Source organism: Phaethon aethereus, assembly GCF_964289735.1.
Source record: "Phaethon aethereus genome assembly, chromosome: 1".
In the NCBI taxonomy this organism is placed as follows: domain Eukaryota; kingdom Metazoa; phylum Chordata; class Aves; order Phaethontiformes; family Phaethontidae; genus Phaethon; species Phaethon aethereus.
Window position 1 is genome coordinate 65393385 of NC_138575.1, and position 8574 is coordinate 65401958.

Genomic DNA, 8574 nt, shown 5'->3' on the forward strand with positions numbered 1-8574 from the left:
ATGGACAGGGTAGGCAAAAGCCTCATGTGCTACTTAATTTCCATTTCCATTTCCACTTCCACTAGAGGACTTAAGTGATCCTTAGAGTCTTCAGCTGTAACATTATGCTGCTTATCAGCACGATTTTATACACAGTAGTAAACTTACCTTTTGGCCCATAGCTTTAAAGCATGTCTAGATCTGTCGGGTCTTTGCTTCTAGGGAGATAAGCTACGAAGGAATGTAGGGCATTATTTTTTATATATATATATATATATTTAAAAAGTATCATGCACAGGGCATGTGACAGTTCTAACCTTGTTACCAGTGTGTAGATAAGTGGGTTTTTTTTTTTTTCCCCAGGCTATTTATAGTTCTTTGCTGCATTTCTCTTATTTCATCCGTACCATTCAATATTTTTTCAGCAGCATGGACTAATAATGGATTAGGCTGAGGTTCTTAGGCCAGATCCCAGCTGATGCAATACAGCACACTTCTCGCTTACTGTTTGTAGAGGCTGCAGCTCTGATCTATACTGGCAGGGGACCTCTTCCATCTCTCTCTGTGTAACAATGTGTCTCAAAGTATTCTTGATTTTTCTAATGTAGATCTGAAAATGAATTTAGAAACTTTTCTCTTTTTTCCTGATTAAAAAACCAACCCATCTCACCCCTCCCATCCTCCCAAACTATCAGCAGTGAATTCTGTCTAGACGCATTTAGAATATAGGTCAAGTAAGTGAATGATACTAATTACTACGTTGGGATGGATTTCCACTGAGTATTTGGGCTCTAGTTTCTAGCTAATGCCAAGAGGCCATTGTACAAAACCCACACAGCTAAGAACAGAAGTATAGGGAGTATTTTTATACTCTTGGTGACTCAAATATTTCTTTCTCAAGTCACTAATTAGAAAGGGAACATTTTGTATTCTGAAGGTGAAATGGTAGGTCAGTACTTTGTAACTACAAAAGTTACACTCACCTATGTAAGTAATGTAGTGCTATGCCGTGTGACTGCTTTGCACTATAGTGTTAAGGATAAACAACTTTGGGAGTTGCAAAGATGAATGAACTGGCTTATGTGTGAAGGTCTTTACAAACAAGATGGAAGGATTCAATCAGTGGGCCAGGATATTGTAACTTTCTCGGGCCAATAAAATGACAGTGGGAATTCAGGGATATGTCGAGGGTGTGATTTCAGTTACTACTCCATTGCTTAGGTGGTCAGCATCCATTGGAGACTCCAGGACTGAGAGGGAAATGGCCATTTGTTCTTGCGGTTTTCATGTCAGGCCTTTTTCCGCTTTAATAACGAATTGACTTTGTACGTAGAAAAGGGTGCATCTCGCAGGAAACTCTCATTTGTCACGCTGAAAAGGAGTTTTGATATTCTTTATTACCGGTAGCCTCTTCTCTGCCCTAAAGCCCATCTCCATACTCTTAAGAGTTGGAACTGAATAGGTGAGAACAAAACATGGGAAAGCTGGATTTGTAGACAGAAAAGATGAAAGAAATGGCTGACAACATCGCAGGGAAACTTCGTAGTTCTTAATTCCGTAAGTCAGCAATGATAGTCTTTTTTATTAGTTCCCCACTTGTTTTAGCTTTGCTCTTCCCCTTGCTCTTTAATGCTATGCAGTCCTGTTTATGCACATCTGACCTTTATGGTGTATGCCATTTTTCCTTCCAACCAGCAGGTAAAAATCTTTTTGAACTTTAGCAGCCCATAATTAAGGGGGGAAGCAGAGGCAAGTAATCAATTTCTTTTAACGAACTCTGCTTGTACCTGACTTGGCCATGTCAGATTTTAATTCGATGGTGCTGATGTAATGGTGTCTTGCTTTCTATATTTGTACAGTTAGCAAGAAGGAGTGTGAGCGTGTGTGTATCTGTGCATGTGTGCTTGGTGAGCAATTAAAGAAAAAAAACCCCCACAGAGTTGGTTTTTTAATGTAGTGAGCATCACAAAATAAAGGCATCTACCTGAACACACAGGGCACATTCCACTTGGTGCAACAGAAAGTCCAGGCGTTTCTCTCTGAAACCTCTTCACATTCCACATCACCGAGCACTCGTAAAACAGTGGTGTGAATTGCTGTCTGAAGTCTGCCCTGTTAGCAATTTTCAACTGAAAGTTGTTGCACTGGGTCATTTTGTGTGTATGCATAAATTATCTGGCCTTTCTGTAGGACAGCTCTGGCTTGGTACAAAAAAATCGTTACTTTAGGCTTTATTGTATCTTTGGGTGTCATTTTTGTTCTGCAGAATTATGGCTTTGAATGCTTTTTTTTTTTTTTAATGGTGTAAGTTAGCCTTAAAAAGTGGCCCCTGGGAACGGACAGCTCAAGGAACACTATTTGTTGAGCTGGTCTTCTGGGAGAGGCCCTAAAGATCTCCCCTTCCCTGGGAGCGCGGTACTGCCCTGACCGCCCCAGGGGCGCAGTAGGATGCTGACGAGGGGAAGCGGTTTGCTCTGGGGGCCACACATTTTCCCTGAGATTCGCCGGGCCTTCCAAGGGTAAACTACCTGGTGGTATCCTCTTGAAGAGAAAAGGTATCCAGGGCCGAAGCCATTGCCTCGGGCCGCGCAGAGCAGTACCTTGTGACTCTGAGTCACGCTGCGTGTGACAGCCCTAAGGCTTTTCAGCTGATCTTTCCCTCTGTTCATGTGGATACAGTATGGGTTTGTGCAACCTTTTAAAACTATCTAAGATGAAAAGGACAGTGGTACTAGTGCAAAAGCACACCCCCCTAAACTCCTTGGTAAACTACGTTGAAGCCTCTTCTGACGGTAGATATCTCTGTTCTTTTGCCATAAGTCTGTTTAACTCTGCGTAAGTGTGTTCAGCAGCCTCTCTATTTTTGTGCAAGCACTGTCATCTGGATACGGTCCCACCTGATCGTTCACCCTGCAAACACGTCCGCTGGGTGGAAAGAAATTGCTGGTTTTCCTTTTTAAATTGTCTGCTTGATTATGAAAGAACAGACTACCTGCTTTTGTATGCTAAACATGTATGTAGCTAAGTATGTTATGCTTTTCATTCCTTGCAAATAAATATTTTCTGTAGAAAAAGCGAGTACAACTTGTTTGCTTTCCTGATGGTTGGAAAAGATCTGGTCCCTTGGCTTTCCCAAGCGCGGCGCTGTGCGCCAACCTATCCGTCTTCAACATGGCAGAACCTGAGTGAGTTAGCGTGTTGCTAGACAGAGAAGGTTGAAAGCAACGGTGTGGGTTTTTACTGCAGCTGGCTGCCCCTTCCCCTTTTTTTTTGAGATTAGCAGAGAATTATATCTGTCAATAATGGGTGGAAATTAGACGAAGGCTGATGGCATTTAATAACGATAATGGCGCTCAAGTGCAACTAGGCAATACAGCTCCATTAATGTTAAATTCTCTCCCTATGAAAGCGGGATCCAGGAAGGCTGATGCTCAGGGGGGCACTAGCTTCAGCCTAGTGGTGCCAGTCTGCTGGTGCACACAGGAGCTTGATACGTGTGGGCCGAATAGCCCTCTGCAAGGTCAGGCCTTTCCCTGCGCTGGCTTCACACTGGGCAACTGATTGTTTCAGCTGAAGTGAACTCTTAACAGCTCTTTCTGCTTTGGCTTTTAGGGGTTAGTCCTCTGCTGGCCTCAGCTCCTTCCCTTACCCTGACTCGCCCCAGGGATAGCTCAAGACCTTTCTCCAGCAATTCAGAAGCTGCTGCTTTGCCTGTGCGAACAGTCAACGTTATGCCCCGCAGTCCAGAAGCAGCATCCAGCCAGAGCTGACCTTTGTTACTTTGAGTAAACGTGGAGAAGAAAATGCCTAATTTCTTCCAGTCTGGGGACTCTGTGGCTTTACTGGCCGTCCAGGGAACTTGGCAATGGATGGTCTAGTGCAGGTGGGAAAATTACCCTGTGTGGAGCTGGCTTCACAAATGGCGTAGTCATTTGTATTACGCCAGTTTTCTACTAGGAAAGGGACCTCGTAGACGAGTACTATGCGTCCGTATAATAGCAACCAAGAGCTTATCCTGTGCGGGAAATACTAGTGATGGAAGTAGTAGTTCCAGATCTACTGAACTGAAAATGGGAGCACGACAGATGGCTTTGGTGCCTCTTTTTCAAGGACTCTTAAAGAAGGCTGCTTTAGAATTTGGGGAAGGCAGTGTACCATGAAAATTGGGACACCCGGGCCTGCGCTAAATTTGTGGCTGATGCAGATTTTCAGAAGTGCCTTGGTTTGGGGCTAAAGAGGTTGAAGTAGCAAAAGAAATTGGCAGTGAAAGGGGAAAAATAAAAAAAAAAAGCTCCTCTCTCCTGGGCTCTACCCTGGTGCTTTCAACCCAAGGATCGTCTTCGCTGCCCACCACCATTCACTATCTCAAGAAAAGGAAATTGGAATGAGAGGTTTATTTTTCAGCTATCCAGTCTTTTTGGTCTGTCCCATCGCACGCAGCCTCTGTGCAGTGCTGTAACAGAACAGCTCTCCCAGGTGGAGCCCGGTGCCAGCACCAGAACATATTATCCACGCCCCCTCCTTGGTCACAGCAGATGATGAAGCAGCTCTTTCTCACAAAATTTAGTTTCCATACCTGAATGAAGAAGGTCTGTGGTGCTTTCTCTTGGAAGGTGAGGAGAGAAAGGCTTTATTGTCCTTCGAAATTCTGCATCCCACTCCTTTGCTCTTTTCGTTTCAGAGATTATTGCAGCTGCTGGGTGCCCCTTGCTTTCTGAACAGGCAATTTCACTTGCCAGAACTATTGATTCTGGGCACTTGTTAGCAGCATCAAGCCATACATAACATTTTTAGAGGAAAATCTGTTCAACCGTGACTGATTGGGGAAGTTACCCTCAGCTTAGTTTTGGCTGAGCGCGGTTCCTCTGAGCATACCAAACACCGACTGGTGATTAATGATGAGTTCAGTCTCCTCGGGTCTCGGTATCACCCTTAAAGCATCGTACAGCAGGCGATACTGCAGGGAGTCTGTGATTAAAAAAGAAACCCACATACATACAATGGAGGAATGCTGGGTGATGAGCTGTCAGCCTCGCTACCTATTACCCTCCGGTACACGCTGTTCTTTGAAAAGCTTGTTAGTGTTTGAATTCAAGGCTGAATTTTGATACTCATTTCTCAGGCTGATTCCCACTGCAGGGCAGGAGGAAGGGTGTCCGAATGCAGCTTGCAGTGCCTCTCATGGCGTGGTTTGGGTAGTGAGTCTTCACCCCTTGCTCTTAGCTATTGCTTGTAGCTATTTTACAACAGTACAGACTTCGCCACCCTTGCAGGTAAGTCATGGCAGATTCATCACTGGTGCTCCCTTTCCTGGTTTGTTTGCTTTGGGTTTTTTAGAAATACAGACCTCATTTGCTTGGAGTTTAGAAGCAGTGAGGGGAAGCTCGCACCTTTGTCATAAATAAAATAATTCTGCAGGAGCCATGTCCTGTAGCGAGAGCACTGGATAGGGACCGAGGAAATGAGCTGCTGGGTCTAGTCCTGCTCACGGTGTGCTGGTGGATTTGGCTGACCCTTCTCCATGCTTCAGATTCCTGGTCTGCGAAATGGGGCCGGTGGTAGCCCTTCCTTCTATAAAGTACGCTGAGATTAACCAAAGCAAGGTGATCTAGAGGAAGTAGTAATTAGAAACCAAAGCATGCTTCACTTTGTGTTGAGTGAGTAACGCTTGTGTGCCTTGTCTCCCTCCAGTTTGTGCTTCAAAAAGTGATTGATTTGATTTCTCATTTTCTTGGTGCTGTCTCCTATACACTTCAAAAGGTCCCCACAGAAGCCAGGAATGACTTGTTTAACTTTTTATAATTGAATTAATCTTAAGTTGTATTTACAGGAGTTCTATATGTTGCTATAAAATTACTTTTTTGTGGCTCTCCAGTAAGGAGGAAATTAGAAGTTCTGTCGCTCGTCTTTGCTGTGATACCACCGAGGAAAGGTAACCATTGCAGAGTAAGTCCACGTCTGCTGGGCTGTCTCAATTCCACTGTCTAAAGAAAGGCTTAGGTTCTGGCTAGCCCCTTTTTTTATAAACCTATTTGGTAAAAACCTGGGTTTGATCCATGGCATTTGCGAAGGGACAGGACTCGGGCCCCTCCCAGCCAGGATCAGGCTCTTTTCACCTCCACTGAACACCTGCGCGACAGGAATTGGGGCATATTCCTAGTTACGGCAGCCTACGTGCAGAAAGGGGAGCAGTGCTGCGAAAGAGCTGAAAAACGGTGAAAAATATAGTACGTAGCAGATAGCGGTAACTCGCCAGAGTGCTAAGCGGAGCCAGCGCTGGCAGAGCTGCAGAGTGAGGCTGCTCTGCCCAACAGGGTGGTCTGCTGAGGGGAGGGCAGGTCGTGCCACGTTAAGCCTTCAGCATCCTGCGGTTACCCGAGGGATAAGCGGTGCTCTACTGGAACTTCAAATGCTGACCGAAAGTGAATGTTTTTGTGAGTGTGTCTGTCGGCCCACATGGATCTGGGAAAGGAAGCTCGCTGCTGGTCCAGTCATGTTTAAAAATTAATAATTTGGGGAGGATGCAAATACACACATACATACATACATACACGTGTGTGTATAAATATGTATGTTTTTGTATGTTTTCCTGGAGGGTGAATTTTGTACAACCCTAAGGAATATGGACTATTTAAAGTAGACTGGTTTCTCACTGGCTAGCCTGGCACACTGAGCGAGTAAGGTTACCTCAGCCCTTTCTTCCCCACTCGCCTTTTTTCATCAGATCCACCCCTTTACCATTAGGAATAGGATTTTTCAGTCCCTCGCACTCTGAATAAAACTTACCTCAGCACACATAGCCTGTGCACACTGGAGTGTTCAGAATGGGATTTAACAGGCATGTGAGTAGTGGAATAAACTTCCTTCCCTCGGCTTTACTCCAAAAGGTTGAGCTCCCTCCTTTCTCCGCATTTCCTCTTTCATTCCCACCATCCACCCTGCTATTCAAGGCATGCAGTATGGCGAGAAGTTTCCACCCAGGAAAAATCTCTCCCCACCTGCTGAGGCTTGTCAGCTCGCCCAGACGAGCAGGGGAGTCACGGCGGCGCGGCGCGAGGTGCTCCTCTTAACCCGACAGCTGAGCCCTCGGTGGAGTTGCCAACTTAAGAAATGAGACCTCAGCCGTGGGAATTCAGGCTTTTGCCAGCCCGATGGTCCCAGGTACTGGTGAAACCTGCGAAAACCCTGTTTTTGTGCCTATCCTTTCCCTCTTGATCCAGCAGTATGTCTGCAGCCACGTCTCGGAGCAAATGTGATGCTCTGATGAAGTTTCTACTGTTGCTGCCTTTCTTAAACCACAGGAGTTGACAGCTATGCCATAGGTGTGATTGTGTAAGCAGGGCTTTCCTTCACGAGCATGAGATTCTCTCATAATTGCTCATATTCAGAAAGAGGCATAGGAAGTCGATTTAGCACTTCATGTTCCAAATGAGCCATGCGAATTGCAGCAGTCAGAGGGAAAACAGGTAATCCCGGGGCACGGTGTAAATGTGGTCGTGTGGGCAAAATGGTTATCGACAAGCCGGAGTTGCAGTAGGGTTTTTGGAGAAGGAGGACATGGCTCAGTGGCGTGGATGTTTGCTGGAGCGGGGATAGGAAATTCTGATTTGTTGTCAGGCTTTGCTCCAGATGCTCTGGGGGAGGTGGAGCGATCAGCTGGGGCACAGGCCACAGAGCTGCTATCAGGCGGACCAAAAGGCTAAAAGAATAAAGCTGTGAGATGATGCATACTGTTCTGCTCTCCAAGTGCAAAATTAATCTGCAATTAAAGTCTTTTTTGCACATGCCATTGGCATCTTCTCATAGCAACAGACCGTATGGTTTTCACCAGCGACAAAGCCTCAAAGATACCATTGATGAGAGAGGGGCTTATGGCACTGCTCCTCATCCTTGAAGCTGGCTGTTGGGCTAGGTCTGAACTGGTCTTTGACAGTTCCACCTCTAAATATTTCTTTCTGCAAAAAACAGTTGTCACATGCTCTATAATTGGATGCTTTCACTAGCAACATTGGCTGCAGATTTTCCTGGAAGTTCATCTGGAGACTTTCCAACTGAGGTCCCAGCTCTGCATGGAAAATCACAGAATCACACAGAATTGTTAAGGTTGAAAAAGACCTTCAAGATCATCAAGTCCAACTGTCAACCCAACACCACCATGCCCACTAAACCATGTCTCAAAGTGCCATGTCTACACATTTTTTTAATACTTCCAGTGATGGTGACTCCGCCACCTCCCCAGGCAGCCTGTTTCAATGCTTGACCACTCTCTCAGTAAGAAATTTTTTCTGATATCGAGTCTAAACGTCCCCTGGCGCAACTTGAGGCCATTTCCTCTCGTCCTATCGCTAGTTACTTGGGAGAAGAGATCGACACCCACCTCGCCACAACCCCCTTACAGGTAGTTGTAGAGAGCAATGAGGTCTTCCCTCAGCCTCCTCTTCTCCAGACTTCTCCAGAGGGAACCCCAGTTCCCTCAGCCGCTCCTTGTAAGACTTGTTCTCCTAGGCATTGATGGTTTCAGCAGAGCTCCATGCTTGTTTGCAGATCTTCCTGCACACAGCTCAGAGCAGGATCCAGACTGTCTTTTAACAGTTC